General features: G+C 39.2%; 1 pseudogene; it reads left to right on the top strand.

The window, feature by feature from the left end:
- Nucleotides 1-19,301: 19,301 nt before the first annotated feature.
- Nucleotides 19,302-20,098, top strand: LOC129505877 (cofilin-1-like; annotated as a pseudogene).
- The last annotated feature ends 468 nt before the right edge of the window (nucleotides 20,099-20,566 follow it).

The following is a 20,566-nucleotide window of genomic DNA, read 5'->3' as shown; positions in this document are numbered from 1 at the left end:
GGCATATTAATGTCATTACTCTGGCTGGGAAAACCTGGAACCTTTAAACATGGGGTGGAGATGTCTAGGTGGGTGCCCCTGATATTCTAGAGAGTGACTTGAAACCTCAGAGCTCTCTAGTAAGAGCTAGCAATTCTCTTGTGCTGGGAAGATGCCTTAGCAATTTTTCTTCTACAAGGCAACAGGTGCCTCCCTCAGAAGTTGCCCCAGCTTCCTTTCCTGGCTGCCAGGTTGATATCTAGAGTTAAATTTCAGCATAACCCACCTGAGGATAAACTGAGAAGTGAGGAAAGGGACTAGTCACCAGGGAGGTACAGGAATTAGTAATAAGGCATACCAGGAGGAGTCAGTGAGTATCCTTGGGATTGGATTTTTTTTCATGGCCAGAAAGTAAGACAGACTAAATAAGAATTCTTTGCCATGAACGATCACTCTTGGAGTTTAATACCCTTTCAATGATCCTAGGATTTGGCAAACTCATTGCTAGGATGGCTTTTAGAAGTCTTTAAAAAAGTAAAGAATGCCAAATGAAGTATAAATGCTCAAGATGGCCTAGGAGAAGGAAGAAGGAATAAAGATGCGAAGGGAAGTAAATATGCTGGGAGTTAATTTTGTGAGGCCAGAAAATCTCCAGAAAGAATATGTTCAATGTCATGACCCAGAGGAGATACTATTCACTGAGGCCACTGGGAATGCACTGGTGAGAGGGGTACCAACGTTATCATTGATGTGTCTCCTCCTTAAACCAGGGAGAAGGAAATAATCATGGTACTGAGCTTGCTGAAATTCATGGACATGATGGAGCTTTGACGTAACAGAGGCCAGGTGATGATACTTAAACCCCAGAAGCCAGAAGGTCACAACTACTGTAATGTCCGGCTAGGTTTGAGGGACAGCCAAGAGAGTTTGAACTACAGGAAGTTGTGGAGATAGTTGGTAGTTAATAGATAGTTAATAGATAACAGCAACCTGGAGGGTGGGAAGCCAAGAAAACGGCTACTTAACATGTGCAAACAAACAACAAAAAATGGTAAGAGTGGGAAGACATAATGCTCAGGATGGTCACCCCAATGAAATGTCTAATCAATCAATTTTTGGATCCAGAACCCATTAATGAAGAGGTTGCCAGGTTCCTAGGAAGTAGAACCATGCAACTCCATGACAAGCATATAGTGCAATAATTCCCTTGGGTCTTCCTTAATGAGAAGAGGTGGATATCTAGACTTTATAAGAGTCTCCTGGATGCAGAGTCTGAGCTGACTTTAATACTGCAGCTGAAGCACTGTAGTAGCTGTGCCTGGAGAGAATAACTAGCTGACAGCCCCACTGGCTGAGCGCTAAAATCTAGCACCATATTCACGCTGAGGCTATGCTTTCCCTGGGTGCTTGCAGCCAGTGACTAAGCATGGCAGAGATACTAAGTTAAGACCATTCCTGGGAGGTGAAGGACTCCCCTCACAGGCAACTTTTGGGTTGAGAATCCCCAGATAGCCTTGCCAAACTTTGCTTAGGATGGCAGGACTGACACCTCACCCAACCTTCCTGCCCCCTCTCCTTCACTTGGTGTCAGAACTACATCCTGGTCTATTGGTTCTCCCAGCCTCTCTTGGCTCCCCATCCATTTTTTTGCCCAAATTTTCTCCTCAAATAAATTTCTGGCTCCCAGGGAGTCTGACCCACTGAGGACACAATGGATCTGAAGATCCACTCAGTAGTCACTTCCCCAAGTTCTGAATGTGTCACCAGTCTTGATATACTTGACAACTGGAGTAACCCCAACATAGGGTTCTAAGCCTATGGAGTAAAATCTCTTACAGCGATGAAGACCAAATGGAAAACTGTGCAACAACCCTCTTCTCCACCAAAATAAATAACCAATACCATTATTGATCCCAGGGGTCATGATAGAGGTTAATGCCATCATTAAAGGCCTAAAGGATGCAGGCATAACTTTCCATATCATAACAGCCCAGCAGTCTGGCTCCTATAGAAACTGAAGAATGACTACACACTACTGTAAAATTAACAGGCCTCAACTTGCTGCTATGCCAGATGTGGTACCAAGGCTAGAACAGATTAGTAAGGTCACAGGAAAATGGTATGTGGAATCGAAGTAGTGGATGCACTGTTTTCCATTCTGATTAGAAAAAAGAAGGAATAAACAAAAATATAACCTGTGGATCAACTCTGGTCAGCTCTCTGCTTTGTAAATAAAGTTTTACTGGAACGTGGTCATGCTCATGTATCTATTGTTTGTTTTCACATTATAATGACGGAGTTGAGTCATTGCAGCAGAGACCATATGGCCTGCAGAGCCTCAAACATTTACTATTTCCCTTTATAGAAAATTTTGCTGACCCGTGGAAAAGAAGACCAGAATCAGTGTGAATTGACATTGGATGAACAACAATTATAATTTGCAGTTTTGCATCACGGCTCTTTAACTCTTCCACTTCCCATCGTAAGACAGTCCAAAGAGATTTGGGCTGCCTGAACCTGCATAGGTATCCACGCAATCATTGTAATGATTGGACAAAACGAACAAGAGGTGGTGAGTAATCTGGAGGCCTTGGCAAGACACATATACTCTAAGAAGTGGGACATTAATCCTATGCAGATTCAGAGACCTGCCACTTTGGTGATGCTTCTAGAAGTCCAGTAATCAGGAGAATGTTGGGATATTCCCCCCAAAATAAATTACAAATTGCCACATTTTTGCATCCCCAACTGCAGAGCAGGCAGCACAATAGCTGACAGATCTCTCGGGTTTCTGGAGGCAACATATCCACATGTAAGGATACCGGTCGAGGTGATCTGTTGGGTGACCTGGAAGACTTCTTGCTTTGAATGTGGCCCAGAGCATGAGAGTTCCATAGCATAGCGGGTCTAGGCTACAGTGCAAGCAGCAGTGCTACCGTTTGAGCCATAAAATCCAGCAAACCTGATTATGTTACAGGTGTCAGCAGAGGGAAAAGAGCCCCAGGGAAAGAGTCATAACACAGGCCTCTGGGATTCTGGAACAAGCAACATCTGTAGCAGAGCATGATATGCTTTTGAAAAATAGCTTCTGACACATTCCTGGACTCTGATAGAGAAGTAGTACTTGAACATGGGGTCCTAAGGGACTGTGCATTTAGAGTAGCCCATTATAAACTATGTTGTATCAGACCCACCAAGTCATAAAGTCAGATGGGACCAGTGACAGCAAGTTATAAGATGGTAATGGCACACCTGAGATCAAGTTTAAGCAGGGCCGAAGGGCATGGGTAAACTGCATGAACAGACATCCCAGCCCCCATGTTACTCCCAACATTTGCACCAGTGCCCCTTCCACAGTCATACTTATGGCCATATGGAGGGTTTCACGTGACCAGATGAAGGGGGAGAAAAGGCTGATGCTTAGTGTGCAGATGGGCCGGCTTGTGAGTATAGGCAGAAAATGGATGGTGTCTGCATTTAGCCACATTTCAGGTGTGGTCTTAAAAGACAGTAAAATGGAAAAATGTTCTTAATAGAGCTGTTAGCAGTGCACCTGGTCATTCATTTTGTGTGGAAAGAAAAGTAGCCTGAGGTTAGAATGTACATTGACTCATGGACAGGGGCCTGTGACTTTGCCATCTAGTCAGGGGCCAAGAAGGAAAAGAGGAGAAGATTGGAGATGAAGTTTGAGCTAGTCATGATGGACTCTGGTAATAGGCAGAGAGTGTGAAGATTTTTTACGATAACCACAAGAGAGAATTTACCATGGAATAGACACTGAACAACCAACCAGACAAAATGACTTACCTAGTTAATAGAGTTGGTGTGATGGACAAATAAATGACATGTTGGTAGAGAGGGAGGCCATGTACATAGGCCCAACGGAATAGACTCCCACTTGTAAGACTCAACTAGCTATTGCTGCTTCTGAATATCTGTTGTTGGTCTCAGCCACAGAGACCAACGCTGAGCTCCTGATGTGGCATTATCCCTCAAGGAGACCAGCCAGCCGCTTGGTGACAAGTCAACTCCACGGGGACCTTTCCATGCTGGAAGGTTCAGGGGTTTATCTCCAAAGAGATAGATAGATAGATAGATAGATAGATAGATAGATAGATGATAGATAGATGATAGATAGATAGATAGATAGATAGATAGATAGATAGATAGATAGGAGGGGCTTGAATTTCTGCCCTCAGACCCTCAGGCAGCACCATAATCCAGGGTCAGATTGGATTGAACTCCTGATCCCCAGCCATGGAATCACATACAATATAGCACCCAACCCAGGGACTCAGTTCACAGTGAAGGTGTGGGAGGGGGACCATAACCAGGGGACCCACTAGAATGGATAGTAAAAAGTGAGCTGTGAGCCACCAGCTATGACCAGGAGACCAACCAACTACAACAATGGGAGGTATAATTTGTCCCACTATCCTCCCTTTACTAAGTTTACCCTCAGGAGAAGAAGCCTCCAGAAACCATGGAGTAGCTAGCTGTTTCCTAAACTTGACTGGAGTGATAGGTCTTTGAGGCACAAAGATGGATTGCTGTAGTCATTGAAACGTGCTGCTGGGATCTCCGCTGGGTCCACCCCTGTGTTCTCATAGATGCCGTGTTTCCCACCAGCCTCTCCTCGCCAATGGCTAAGCATAATGAGGCTACAGAAGCAGGCCCATTCCAGGGAGATGAGGAATCCCTTTCACAGGTCACTCTGGGCAAGGACAACCCATCTTCCTGGCTGAACTTTTCTTAGAGCTGAGCTGTAGTCTGAGACTCTTCTCACCCATTCCTCCTTCTTTCCGCTCCTTCTACTCAGGTCAAACCAGCATCTGCTCCTTCCCCCAGTAAATCTCTTGCATGTCTAATCCTGTCTTGGCAGCTGCTTCTAGGAGCAACCTGAACTAATACACTTACGTGCTTACAAAATACCTCAGAGTTTATGTTATTATACCACAGTGCAGATGCAGATGAAGAGCCTAGTTGTAAAGAGATTAGATGACTTGCCTGATATCACTCAAGCCCAAATGCACCTCAGACATCTTTCCAAAAGTCTTAGTTGGCATTTGAAAGAAAGGCTGTGTTGTAATACTAGAGAAATGCTTCTTAATTGGTTTGTTTCAGGAAAATAGGATTCTTCTACCCCAAATATGTCAGTAATTGGAAGTCTTTTGAAATGAGAATCTTGGACTCGTTTCCCTCTGTGTCTTCCAATTCCATGAGCTTATAGTTTTTCCCAGTAGATAAAGATTATTTTTTTTAAATTTATTTCTCTGGCTATTTGAAGAAATGGATCTCAGTGCTATAGACTAAAACTGTAGAATGATCCAGAAAAAAGAAGATTCTATTTTCAATATATTTCCATAATTTGCAGATTTGAAACCTACCAAGCTCTCCTATCCCTTTTCATCTCTTTTACTTCTTTTGGCTCTACAGGTTAGTCGAATCTGCCTTTATTGTTCTCAACCCCATACTCCACTAAACCTTCTCTAAAACTGACTGCTCTCCCCCGCAGCATTTTCTATTATTTTACTGCTTTATTTCCTTCTTAGTGATTATTACTATATATTTTTGTGTATTTGTTTACTTATTGTCAGTAGTCTCCAGTAAAATGTAATATCTGATAGTAGGCAGTTTTTCTTCTTCGTTATGCTTATAGTAGGTTTTTAATAATTTTTTTTGAATTAATCATTAACACAGAAAATACCTTGCTCCTTTGGCAGGACTCTTTCCCAAACTTTCCCCCCTCTATTCCCTTGCCAGTCACCTTTTCATATAGGTAAAATCTGGTTAAAATAAACATACATTTTGGGATCCCTGGGTGGCGCAGCAGTTTGGCGCTTGCCTTTGGCCCAGGGCGCGATCCTGGAGACCCGGAATCGAATCCCACGTCGGGCTCCCGGTGCATGGACCCTGCTTCTCCCTCTGCCTGTGTCTCTGCCTCTCTCTCTCTGTGTGTGACTATCATAAATTAAAAAAATAAAAAAATAAAAAAACATACATTTTGAAGAAATAAGTAAGTTATTAAACATGCAGCTATGTGCTACACAAAAATAAATGTAAAGAGGTGACAGGATGGAGTGAGTGGGAGAGTACTTGAATTAAATGGTCAGGAACGATCTCTGAGAAAATTTGCAGAAAAAAGCATTCTAGAGATTCAGTTCAGAGTTCAAGAGACCCTTCGAAATTTCCAAAGTGGTTGTACCAATTTACACTCCCTCTCTCAATTTATGAAAGTGCAGCGGGGGGAAAGAGCCCATGTAAGGGCCTAAGGCAAAAAATGAACTTGGGGAGTGTGAGGAAGATAAGAGGAGAGGAGTTAGTGAGGGGGAGAGTGATCATAATGGTGCTAAGAAAGACAGGCAGCAGGATGAAGATCCCGTAGGCTTTTGTTAATCTGGGTAAGAGGATTGGAATTCAATGCGGAGATGGGAAGGCATTGAGGGGTCCAATATAAGAACTAACATAATCTTGTTCATATTTTAAAATGAATGAAAAGTAGAAACAATCCAATTCAGAAACAGGCAAAAGAGGAGTATTCTGGGAAAATAGTGGAGTAGGGAGTACCAGAAATCTTTCTCTAACCCAGACAATAACTTGCACTGGAAGAATCCGTCTGACATAATTATTTCGGAACTCTTCAGTCTACTGGAGATTGAAACTTGCAGGGGAAGTCTCAAAGAGTAAATTGCAGTTTATTTTGCTCGATTTTGAATCTTAGCACAGTAGCAGCTACCCATCCTCCACCCCTCAGCGCTGTGGCAGGCAGCCGTGCATGTGTTTTGGGTGTAGCTTGCAGGAGCGAGGGTGGGCAAAAGGACCTTCTGTTCCAAATGTTGTAGATCTGTGTTCTGATCTCTGAGTGCTGCTTCTGATCACAAGAAGGCAGACAAAGAAGCAGTGGCCATTGTTGTTGCACTTCCCCCTATTGTTGCAAGCCCCTCTCACTCTGGCCAAAGTGGTTTCCAGGGGGTTTAAAGGAATGGTGCCTTTCACCCTTACCCCATTCATTTTTCTTTTTCTCCTCTTGGGAGCCAAACATTGAAGAATAGACAATCCAAAAGCAACTACATATATAGGGGAATTTAGAAAGTAACCATGCAGGTCCAGGGAAAGGTGTACGCGCACAAAAGACTTGAGATCTTAAGCTCCCACACTGGGCTGATCCTTGGCACAGAGACAACCTACTACAATAAAACCAAAAACAAAAATGAAAACAAAATCCAGTAAATCTGTGGCAATGAAGAGAGTCTAATTTCGAGTTCCCATATTATGAGATTCAAATATGTACTTTTTGACACAAAAAAAATCACAAGAGGTACAAGGAAACCAGAAAGTATGGCTCATTTAAAGGGGGGGGAAAAACCCAAGCCAACAGAAGCTGTCCCTGAAAAACATTTGATGGTAGATCCACTAGATGATAATTTTAAAATAACTTCCTTAAAGATGCCCAAAGAACTAAAGGAAAACCTAGAGAAAGACAAGAAAAAGATGTACATATGACCTGGAAATACCAACAGTGACATGGAAACCCTATAAAGAAACAAGAAATTCTGCAACTGGAAAATTCAATAATTGAAATGGAAAATTCACTAGAGGGATTCAAAAATGTGAAGAGGCAGAAAAAATAATCCTCAATCTTGAAGATGGGACAATGGAAATTATTGAGTCTGAGGAACGGAAAGAAAAAAAATGATTGAAGAAAAATGAACAGAGCCAAAGAAACCTGTGGGATATCATCGAACAGACCAACATATGCATTGTGGGAGTCTCAGAAGGTAAGGAGAGAATACTTAAAGAAATAATAGCAGAAAACTTTCCAGATGTAAGGAAAGACATGACTATAAATGTCCAAGAAGCTCGGTGAAATCCAAGTAGGATGAATTCAAAGAGACTCACACTAAAACACATTATAATCAAACACCAAAAGAAACAGACAAAGAATTTTGAAAGCAGCAAGAGAGAAACAATTTATCACCTACAAGGGATCCTCAATAATTGTCAGAAGATTTGTCATCAGAAACTTTAGAGATTAGAGGGAAGTAAGCTAATATGTAAAAAGCACTAAGAGAAAAAAATGATTGACCCATAATCCTATATCTGTAAAAACTGTCCCTCGGAAGAGAGAGAAATACGTTTCCAGATAAATAAAAGCTGAGGGTGTGTATTACCACTGCCTGCCCTGCAAGATAGCAACTCTAAGCTGTATGAAGAAACAAAGATCTCTCTAAAGGTAACTACATGAGGAATTATAAAGTTAGTATTATTGTAACAGTGGTGTTTACCTCCACTTTTTATTTTCTACATGATTTAAGAGACTAGTACATTTTTTAAAAACTATTGGTCTAAAAGCAATTATTGTAACTTTGGTTTGTAGCTCCTTATTTTGTTCCTTGTTTGTTTTTACATAATTTAAGAGGCTAATGCATTAAAAATTGTTAGTTTATGTTTTGGGACACATAATGTATAAAGATGTAATTTTGTGACATCAACAACCTGGGGACAGAAGTGTTAAAGGAACATAGTTTTTGTACATTACTGAAGTTAAGCTAATATAAGTTCAAATGAGAGTGCTATAATTTTATGATTTTAAATTTTATCCTCAGATAACCACACACACAAAAAAAACAGCTAAAGAATACACACGAAAGAAAATGATAAGGGAATTCAAGTAATCCACTATGAAGAATTTCAATACAAAAGAAGATGGGAAATGAGGGATAAAAAAAATGGATAAGGCATATAGAAACTAAAAAGCAAAATGGCAGAAGTCTCTCCTTATCAGTAATTGCTTTAAATGTAAGTGAATTAATCTCCAATCAAAAGGATGGCAGGATTGGGGACATCTGGGTGGCTCAGGGATTGAGCATTTGCCTTCAGCCCAGGACCTGATCCTGGAGTTCCGGGATCGAGTCCCACATCAGGCTCCCCACATGGAGCCTGCTTCTCTCTCTGCCTGTGTCTCTGCCTCTCTCTGTGTGTCTCTCATGAATAAATAATTTTTTTAAAAAAGATGGGAGGATGGATTAAAAAATGATCCAACTGTATATTGTCTACATGAGACTCCTTTTAGATCCAAAGACACAAACATGTTGAAAGTTAGAGTGTGGAAAAGGATATATCATGAAAACAGTAATCAAAGGAGAACAAGGATGGCTATACTATGATCAGACAAAATAGATTTTAGTTCAAAAAAACTTATAAGAGACAAAGGACATTGTGTATTAATAATATATTAAGTATATATCAATCAAGGTTCAGTACAATAAGGTGTATAGCAATTATAAATATTTATGCACCTAATAACAGATCACAAAAATATATGAAACCAAAACTGACAAAATTAAAGGGAGAAATAGAACTACAGTTATCTTTGAAGACTTTGTAGTTCACTCTTGATAATGGATGGAACAACCAGATAAAAGTAAGGAAGCCGAGGACTTAACACCACAAAAACTAGATCTACCATGTATAAAATAATCAACAACAATAGGATATACATTTCCTGAAGGGTATATGGGGGCATTTTCCAAGGCTAAACCATATGTTAGGCCATAAATTCTTACAACATATTAAAAGACAGATATCACACAAAGTATCTTCTCTGGCTACAGAGGGATGAAGTTAGAAATTAATACAGAAAGAAAAGTGGAAAATTCACAAATTTGTGGAAATTAAACTACATAGGGCAAAATATGAACCAGTAATTCCACTTCTGGGTATTAATTTGAAGGAAATGAAATCACTATCTCATAAAGATGCCTGTCCCTTCATGTTCATTGCAACACTATTCGCAATAGTCAAGACCAAGAAAAAAACCCCTAAGTGTCCACTGTTGGATGAATGAATAAAGAAAATGTGGTATACGTGTGTGTGTGTATTTATATATGTATAATGGAATATTATTCAGCCATAAAAAGAAGGAAATCCTGCCATTTGTGACAACATGGGTGGAACTTGAGAGCATTATGCTAGCAAAATAAGTCAGAGAAAGACAAATATGATATGATTTCACTCATATGTGGAACTTAGACAAACACCAAATTCATAGAAACAGAGAACAGATTGATGATCACCTCAGGTGGGAGCTGGGGGGTTGGCAAAATGGGTGAAGGTGGTCAAAAGATATGAACTTCCAGTCCTAAGATAAATATGTCCTGGAATGTAAAGCACAGCATGGTAACTGTATAATATATTTGAAAGTTGCTAAGAGAGGAGGTCTTAAAAGTTCCCATCGCAAGAAAAAAAATGATTGCAACGATACATGATGCTGGATATTAACTAATTGTGGTAATCATTTTACAAATATATATATATATAATCTCAAATCATTGTGTTGTGTACCTAGAACTAATACAATGCTAGATGCGAATTTTATATATATTTTTAATAATAAATTTTAAATGCCAATTATATATCAATTAAAGAAATGTCCAAAGCTAGCCAATCCCCTGTATATGTTCTACAGGAATATTTGATAGAAAAATTCAGATAACTAGGCACACTAATGGTTATGCATTTATGTATAAAACAGTGGTTCAAGAATTTATATATTAACTAATTTTCAGTAAAGTACACACTTTATTTTTACTTATTATTATTTTAATTCCAGTATAATTACTATACAGTATTAGTTTCAGTATTAGTTTCTATGTAGTTATTCAACAATTCTATACATTATCCAGTACTTGTTATTATAAGTATACTCTTAATCCTCTTCACCTATGTCACCCATTCACACACCTGGTAACCCCTAATTTGTTCTTGAAGTCCACATTATTAAATAGCCCATCCACCTCACTTAAATTTAGAAAACTGAATATTAAGTCTTCAAAGTGGTTGAATTATCTTCAATTTATTCAATTGATAATTAATAAGCTAGTTCAAAGCTAACCAATAACAGCGATATTCAGGTAGATTAAACAATGACCTTAACAGTTCATTAATTTTAAAAATGTAGAACCAAATTTATAGAAGTATTATACAAAATTGCTTACGATTTGCAAATAAGAAATAAACAAAAAAAACCCCATAATCACCCAGTGAAGTTACATTTTCATTACTAATTTTTGTATTTACTGTTTGAGTGGAGTGCTTAGTGTTGGGTTCTCAATTATTTTGATGCAAGACAACAATATAGGTTGGCCTCTCAAGTTTAAAGAAATGACAATGAATGCACTGAGGAGTAAGCAGTGAGAAAATGTGGAGGAGTCAACAGGAATAAAGCTCCATGAGCTCTTGGCCTCACATGTGTGCAAATAACTTAGCAAAATAAAAAAGCTGTACTGTTCACATGGCCTAGATTTCAAGAACACAACTAATTTGATTGGCCTTTCTGAAAGTGCAAAGGATAGAGAAAAAGTGAGAAAAAAAATAATCTTCTGATACAGGAGATTATAAATGGAACTTACAACCTACATCATAGGTTTTCTTTTTTTTTTTTATCATAGGTTTTCTAAACAGTGAAATTAACATAGTTAAAGACCTTATAAAAATATATATATATAAAAAAATAAAGACCTTATATTAGTACATCCTTGCTTAACCTTTGATTGACATACTCGATATTCATCATGGGTATATTTTACTTCCATTGTACTATCTAATTTTGTTTTCTATTTGAATTTTCACTGAATCCATCCTCTTAGGATAAATGTGGAAATTTTTGGTGGTTTTGATGCTAATTTTATTATTCTATCTTCCACTATCTTTGAATACCTATACCTGGGACATTATTAAACCTGTTTCTTGGGCCCTACTCTCTTCTGTCATTGTATTCTTAAAAGAGTTAACCCTTAGGTATGTGAGGTATTCTGTGGGAGTCTTTTTAGGAGCATGCATTTCAGTGATGGACAAGACTTCAAAAATACAATGGTGTTACGTGAGTGTTTCCTATTAATGTTTTGTGTTTTAATGCTGGGTACTTCATCCTTCCTCTGGAAATGTTTAGGCCTGTTTCCTGTAAAGACTCACAGTTGGCCTGATTTGTGACGTGTCGTAAGTAAGAGATTAGGGACACTCTCATTTTCTCACTGTTGCCACTGGGTGAGGGCTGTGAGTTGATCCTTCTTTAGCTTCCATTAAATACACTCTGGTTTCTAGAACCAAAGACTAATAGGAAAAGAGCCTCACAGCTACTTTCAGTTAGTATTTTCGTATGCAAAAGGTTTTAGGGGGATTCATGGAAATAAGAGGAGTAGAAGTAGGAGCAGTGAAGCAAAAGTACAGGAAGAAATGTTTAGGTCTGCAAAGCAAAAGGGTTGGTGTTCACAGTTTTATAAACCTGCCTCTGGGAGGCAGTAGGGTGTAGAGGTTGAGTATGGCTTCCCATTGACTTCAAACTAACTCTCACCATTTCCTAGCCCTGTGATCTGTGCCTCGGTTTATTCTGTGAGATAGGTGTAATAGTAACGCCTCCCCATAGGGTTTTTGTAAGGATTAAATGAGATGCTTCCCGCCGAGCCCTTTCAATTGTGTCTGGTACAGAATAAACGTTCAGTAAAAGTTAGCTTTCTTATTATGGAATAGGCTGTCTGCTTTTGTAGGTTCCCTATCAGAGGAATTTAAGCGGAGCTGGAATAATAAATTGGTAGGGGTTTTATAGATTAAGATTTAAGCGTTGGCTAGCCCCTTCAACCCCTGAGATTTTCTGTTTCTATCATTTTGTTTCCAGTGAATATCAAGGTATCTTTCATATATGACAAAGGTAGTATAGAACCTGTATATCATGCTTTTTTCCTGGTGGTACAATTCGGATGGTACAGTCTCCTAGAGGCAATCTATGACTCCGAGTAGGGCAAAGAACATCACTGCTTCAGTGCAGTCCACATGCTGACTTCATGGAGCAAACCTACTACAGATGCCAGAGACCTGAGCAAAGATACTAAGTTCAATCCAGAGAAAACACGAAGAAATGCTTCTTTTGATAATCTAGAATCTTTCTTATTTGATGGCAAAAATCAAAAAGTCCTAACACTCCTTGTTGGTTAAGACATAAATGAGAAAACAGCAGTAATACATTCATTGTTCCTGGGAGTATAAGTTGTGACATAAATCTGGCAATGTCTATTAGAATTTAAAATACATATACTCTTTGGCCTACCAACTCCACTTTTGAATAGCTTTTCTAGAAATATAATCATCGTTTTTCAAGGCCACATTAAACAATATTTGGTGCAGCATTGACTGTGATGGCCAAAGAATGGACACAATCTCATTATCTATCAATAGGGCAAGAGTTAAATGCAGTACGTTTTTGCTATGGAGTATTATGTGACTGTTTAAAAGAAGGATTTCGACTTCTATTGACTTGAGATGTTCATGATGGAATCTTACTTAGTTCCAGCACAATGTGTACAGTATTATCTAATATTTGGAACAGCAAACAAATGAAAAACTTCCAAATACCTTTGAATGTTCTTATATACGTATAAGGGGAGAGGTGAGGACCATCACATGCCAGGTTGCTGACATAGGTCACCTCAGGACGGAGGCTGGGAAGGAATCAGTTGTTTCCCATATATGTTAATGCGTCGTTACAGAATACATATTGCTTTTCAGAATGAAAAACTTTAAAAATGTTTTCATTAAAGAAGGACTTCATAATTACAAAAATGTACCTACCCTGCAAATTCCTTCAGAGAGCTACTTCCTATCTTTATATGCATTCATTTCTTCTTCTTTGTCCCCGACCCCTACTTTCTTTCTTGCCCCTTTTCATCCTCCACATCCCCTCAAAAGAACAAAGGTATTTTTGTGGAAGTGGGAACATATTACAAGTTGAGTGTTTTATGAACCTGGAAGTGTACATTTCCCCCCTTTTCATCTCAAGCATGAAGTATTTACTGCAAAACTTTTTAAGCAGAAGAATAGAATCCCCCTGGTGTTCTCCCCCCATTAGTGGAGCTCTAACATTTTAAGCGAAATGGAATTTCCTGATTATGCTGTGAAGACAGAACACAAAAACAATATGCCTAAAAATATATGTATATTTAAAATATATAATAAAGACACGTATTAAAAAACATATACATGTAATATATACGAAGTGCAGCGGCAGTATTTCTTCTTATGGTCAGCAACAACGGCCAGTGCTCTGAAAGAAAGGTCAAATTTTTTGACTCCAGCTTAATGTGAGCAAGGGCAAAAAAAGAATAAAATATATGAATTAGTCAAAATAAAGGACAAATAAAGCTAAGATTTTTGTCATGTGCTTTCAAGGTCTACCATGTCTGGACTCGCATATTTTACTTCCACCTGAATAATGGAATGTCACTGGATACATATAACTCTGCGACCAAGAAGTCTGGTAACTCTTGGTTTATGATACCAACAGTGGCATCATGTCACCTGATGTCCCAAAGTCAGACGCTCATTCTTCATCAGGGGTAGGTAGATCAAATCAAGAGCTATTTCTCAAAGAAGATTGTTATTGCTAAAAATAGGTAGTGTAGAAGGCAAGCTGAGCATGTTTTCCCCAGTGTTTGACTGCGACCTCTTAGAAGTATGAAGGCTTTTTGGCAAGTCTGCTAAATGGATGGGAACAGCATGCTTACGTGTGATGCGTGTTACTTCCAAAATCAAAAGATGTTTACTACACACAGTGTCTCTTTCTTTATGGTAGATGGTGAAAAGGTATCGGGACTTCTCTTTCCCTTTGGAGAGGGTATGTAGACATGCTCAATTTCACTGGATCTCCAGAAATTTTACTGAGGCAGCAAATCTCTGCATTTTCCTGGAACTAAGATCCTATCCCTTGGCACACAAGTCTCTTATCAAGGCTTCTTGCACAGCTGCCACTACGTGCTTCCTAGACCCTTATCAGCATGTTGTCATCAATAGAGGGGACTGTATGAACTCCTGTGGGATGGTGAGACAATACATATCCATGGATTCAGTAGTGGCAGTGAGTTGTCACCACTGTGGAAGAAGACAGTGAAGGTGTCCTGCTGTCCTGCCAGGTGAATGGCAACTACTTCTGTGCCTTCTGACTGTCAGTATAGACCAAAATACTTACCACTTCAATAGCTCTGGCATCCAATGTGCCAGTGGCATCAATTTGTTCCAGGAAAAAGACACATCTGTAGCAGCTGCTATAAAGTGGAGCCACATATGAATAGAAAACAATGATTTATATATTCTATAAAACATTTACATGGGATAGGAATTTTAGACAATTGGTTACTTACATTTTTACTTCTTTTTTTTTTTACATTTTTACTTCTAGAATAGTTTTCTTCTCTTATGCTTGTGTTCATTAATTTGAAAGCTTTGAGAGTAAGTCACATTTGATACAAATTAATAGTAATGGAATTTAACATATAGAAAATAAATACAATGTAGGGCACTTTTATGTCATCTGGTTCATATTCCTATGTGACTCTAGAAGGTCATTATGAATAGCTGGTTTTAAAAGCTATTTTGAAATAACTAAATGGATGTAAAAAGTGTAACTCTTACAATATAAATTATTCTTTTTTTTGCTTTCATTTATTTTCTGGTTTATTTTTCAAACATGTAATTAAAATGTTAAAGTTAGATCAGATAATGAACTTTATCAATTTTAAGAAGCATTGTAGTGTTAGGGCAGAGGTCATTTCTCTTGAATAATAAAAAATCTGGTTATTTCTCTAGACCTTTAACATAATGCAATTCCATATAACAGAATAGGTTTCTCCCCTGTGAAAGATGAATGCAGTCATTTACCTGTGTACTTTTTATGAAAATACACTTTTCATACTGGTAATCTTTTGTGATCTGATATTATGAATGCTTCTTCCTTGTTAAAAGGGCTTCTAACTAGATACAGTTGGATTATTAAGTAATAGTAATAATAATCTTTCATTATTTCTGTTTCCAATTCCCTTGTTTTCAGTTACAACCCCCGGTCATAAAAATGCAAATTTAATATGCAAATTATAGTCACTTAAAAATATATTCACAGGAGATTTAGGTGAAAACACAACTGCCTTTCACATAATTCAAAAATGAAAATCATGCCATTTTGCAAAATAATATCTATAATTTTTTTCTTTAGAAAAAGTATATATGCATAAACGAGTGACTGATCTGTCTGGAGATCCTGACATCTGTGAATAAAAAGAATTCAAAATTGAAAATTTAGATGAATGAAACGCAGTGCATAGAAACGCATAGCTTCAGTGAATCTGTACAGACTTCATCTTGAGCTATGCAGGGATTAAGCAATGGCTAAACAACCGCTTTAAAATACCTAGAACACAGAACTTTTATAAAAATGCCAAATACGTAGGCCCTGAAAGTGTTGTCAATAATGTCAATCATGGCTATACTGACTTAACAAATATTTACTGAACAGCTACTAGGTGCTGAACTGTATTAAATGCTGGGGATTCAAAGATGAAAAAGTCATAAACTCTTTTCCTAAAATGCTTACCTATCTACTTAGAGAGAAGCATATAACAAATGGAATTCAGCATATGGCAATAGCGATGTTAAAATGTTTATGGCCATTAGAGGAGAGCCTGACAGATTTGCATGAAAAAGTTGGTAAAGTTTCCACAGAGGATGTGGATTTTGAGCATTAAAAGATATAAAGATACGATAAATATACTACATGTTGGTATTCAGAACATTGTTTAAGCAAGGTCTTAGAGATATAGCAGGGTGAAATGTGTCCGTTACCTACTGCTCTATGGCAAAGTTCCTAAATATCAGTGACTTAAAACAAAAATCATTTATTATTGTAGGTAATGCATCCATAAAGACTCTGAATTTCCACAGAAAGGCAATTACTTTATTCTCTATTCCCTGTGAAAGCCTTACACTAAAGTTAGTTCTTTCTCTAGACAAGAGATCAACAAACTTTGGTCCACAAGACAAATCTGGTCTGCTGTCCATTTTTGTCAACCGAGGCTTACTGGAACACAACCATGTCCGTTTCCTTACTTCATTGTCTATAGCTGCTTTTCCACTACGACAGCAGGTCTGAGTAGTTGCAACAGAGACTGTATGACTCTCAAAGCTGACAAGCACTGCACACCCCTATTCTAGATCAGATGATGGAAATGTGGCTACAGAGCACTTGAAATGTGGTTGCTGTGACTGAGATACTCAATCCAACATTTTATTTAATTTTAATTACTTTAAATTTAAATAGCTACGTGTACCTAATGGCTACATATTAGTCCATTTTTAAACAGTAAGTTCCCTGAAGCCAGGGGTAATTTTTTGGAGATCTTTTTTACCCAAAGATGTCCTATCATGCCCAGTATACACCTCTACACTTAGCAGATTCAATAACTGTCTCAACAAATATTTATTGAATTAAATTTATCATGATTTTTTTTCACCTTATTTTAGTCAAGCTTTACCTAAGACAGAAAGCTAAAATATTTTTCCCAGGATAATTATTATTGAGCTCAGCTCAAATACCCAAAAGCTTCTTCAAAATATCTCTACATGTTCTGGTCTGCTGGAATTTTTTCTTCTGAAAAAGCAGTTATTTTTGAGGGTCTAGTCCATAGCATGGAGAATCCAACCAAAGCTTTGGCCGCTATCTCAGATAGGGCAAGGCCCTTCCTCTCCAGGTGATTCCTTCTTGGAGATGTTATTAAACAAAGCAATTTTTTTTAATATATCAAAGGGAGGGGCAGCTTTGCCAGACCAAACAAAGATGCTCTTATATTTTCCCAGAGGCAGGGGACTTCTTGCCATATATTTGCTTAACTAAATGGTTATCACTCAAAGGACAGGGAAGAGTGCAGTTGCTTCAAGGCTACTCGTTTTGCTTGTTTATTTGTTTGGTCTGCATTACAGGTGCTTTAAGGAATGACACTTAGCTGCTTTTTCTACTGTAGAAGAAGGATACATAGACTGATAGAAAGGATGAAAGAAGAAGAAAAAGGAAAAAAGAAAAATGAAAAATGCTTTGCTAGGATAGTCATATATTTCCCCCCATTTTGTGGATGTTCTCCATTGGTTTATTCAATTCTCAATTGATGACCCTTTACTTCTGCCCCCAACCCCCATTTTCACTGTTACAAATAACTGCAATCTACATATATCTTTGTGTACTTGATAGGATTTTTTTTTCTGTAGGATGCTGTTAGATCCAAAGTGGCTTTTACTTGGGCCAGCCCAAGTTACTAACCCAGAGCTTACTACCTAACCTAATTGCAGTTTCAACCTCCCCCAGAAATATGTCTCAGCCTGTCAATCAGGAATTTTTTGATAAGCACCACTGAGGTAATCTGTGCCTTGCGCCTTCTCCAACCCCCAAGGGAAGATGAGGTAATCTCCCTAGTAAGAACCCCCACCTCCTGCCCTTCCCCCTAACATAAGGTGATCTTGCTTGGAACAGTCTTTTCTTTTCTTCTGTTTACAACTTCCTCACCCCACCTTCCTTCCTATAAAAACCCATCATTTTGTATGACTTCCCAGAGTGCCCTTCTACTTGGTGGGTGGCATGCTGCCTGATTTGTGAATCATTCAATAAAGCCAATTAGACCTTTCAATTTACTCAGTTGAATTTTGTTTCTTAACAACAGGTTAAGAGTATAAACATTTTATACTGGATAGGGTACCAAATTGCCTTCCTATTGCCGCATTAAAAAAAATCCCATATTTTGGTTTTCTCTTGGGAAACTGGAAGTTTGGCCATTCTGGGCCTACATTCTTACCACATTTCAACGAACTGCAATTGAGCAAGAGCTGCAGCCTTTAGACCGGAGCCTATGTGGTCCAGTTCACCATGATCCCCATGCCCCCACTGACTGTTTCTTTGAGGTACGCACAGGCTTCCTGAGCCTCTGAGTTTGCAACTCCTGCCTTAGCATCTAGCTGGGAAGTAATGAATTCAAAATAAATAAGTGACTATTTTCAAAATAACTAGGAAAAAATAAAAAGGACATTCTATCCTCCCCTACGTGTCCTGTAGTTTTAGAAGTTTGGAGAAAGTGGGTAAATATATAGAAGATTTTAAGAATCCAAGTTGAGTTTGAAAGCCAAGTTGATGTTAATCAGCAGTAGGATATGGAAACTATGACGTGAGCATTATGAGATAATCTATTCTGACACCACTCTTCCTCTGCGTAAGTGTTGAAGTGCAGATTTCTTCTCTGATATGGTCTGAGGAACCGAGGGAGCAGAGTAGGACTAACTCAATTGCCTTATGAAGAAAAACACTATAGTAATCAGTTCAAAGCTAGACCTCTAGCTTTTTTTTTTTTTTTTTAAAGCTTTTTTGAGTATAGCTGACACACAACGTCATTAGTTTCAGGTCTATAACAACAACACGGTGATTCAGCATCTCTGTGTGTTGTGCTCAGCTCGCCCCAGCCTCTGGCATGGCGGTTTCTGATGGTGTCATCAAAGTGTTCAATGACATGAAGGTGCCTAAGTCTTCAACACCAGAGGAGGTGAAGGAGTGCAAGAAGGCAGTACTTTTCTGCCTGAGCGAGGACAAGAAGAACATCATCCTCGAGGAGGGCAAGGAGATCCTGGTAGGTGATGTGGGCCAGACTGTAGACAACCCCTACGCCACCTTTGTCAAGATGCTACCAGACAAGGACTGCCGCTATGCCCTCGAGGAGGGCAAGGAGATCCTGGTAGGTGATGTGGGCCAGACTGTAGACAACCCCTACGCCACCTTTGTCAAGATGCTACCAGACAAGGACTGCCGCTATGCCCTCTATGACGCAACCTATGAGACCAAGGAGAGCAAGAAGGAGGACCTGGTGTTTATATTCTGGCGCCTGAGTCTGTACCCCTTAAGAGCAAAATGATTTATGCCAGTTCCAAGGATGCCATCAAGAAAAAGCTGACCGGGATCAAGCATGAGTTACAAGCAAACTGCTACAAGGAGGTCAAGGACCACTGCACCCTGGCAGAGAAACTGGGGGGCAGTGGCGTCATCTCCTGGAGGGCAAGCCCTCCAGCTCCCTGCCTGGAGCATCTGGCAGCCCCCGACCTGCCCATGGGGGTTGCAAGCTGCCCCCTTCCTGCCAGACCAGAGGGGCTGGGGGATCCCAGCAGGGGGAGGGCAATCCCTTCACCCCAGTTGCCAAACAGCTCCCTCACCCCCTGGACCTTCCTCCTCTCTCTATCCCTAACGGTTCTGGCTTTCCCAAACCGCTTTTGATCTTCTGATTCCTCTTGGGTTGAAGCAGACCAAGTTCCCCCCAGGCACCCCAGTTTGGGGGGGCCTGTATTTTTTTAACGACACCCCAGTTCCCCGCCTGTTCCTCCCTTTTCCCATGCTGCCAACTTCTAACCGCAATAGTGACTCTGTGCTTGTCTGTTTAGTTCTGTGTATAAATGGAATGTTGTGGAAATGACCCTTCCTTGTGCTACCTGGTTCCCCTCCCCTTGTCCCCTGGTCTTCGCATTCATGGAAACAGGACCAGTAAGGGACCTTCAATTAAAAAAAACCCAACAACACACACAACAATAAAAAGGCTCACTAAAAAATAAATAAATAAATAAATAAATAAATTGTGTCACCACAACACAATTACAATGTCATCGACTCTATTCCCGATGCTGCACCTTTTAGCCTCATGACTTATTCCATAACTGGTCTCCTGTACCCCCCACTCACCTTTACACA

The sequence above is a fragment of the Nyctereutes procyonoides genome, unplaced genomic scaffold, assembly GCF_905146905.1.
Source record: "Nyctereutes procyonoides isolate TBG_1078 unplaced genomic scaffold, NYPRO_anot_genome, whole genome shotgun sequence".
NCBI lineage: Eukaryota > Metazoa > Chordata > Mammalia > Carnivora > Canidae > Nyctereutes > Nyctereutes procyonoides.
This window is presented reverse-complemented; position numbering and strand designations above follow the sequence as displayed.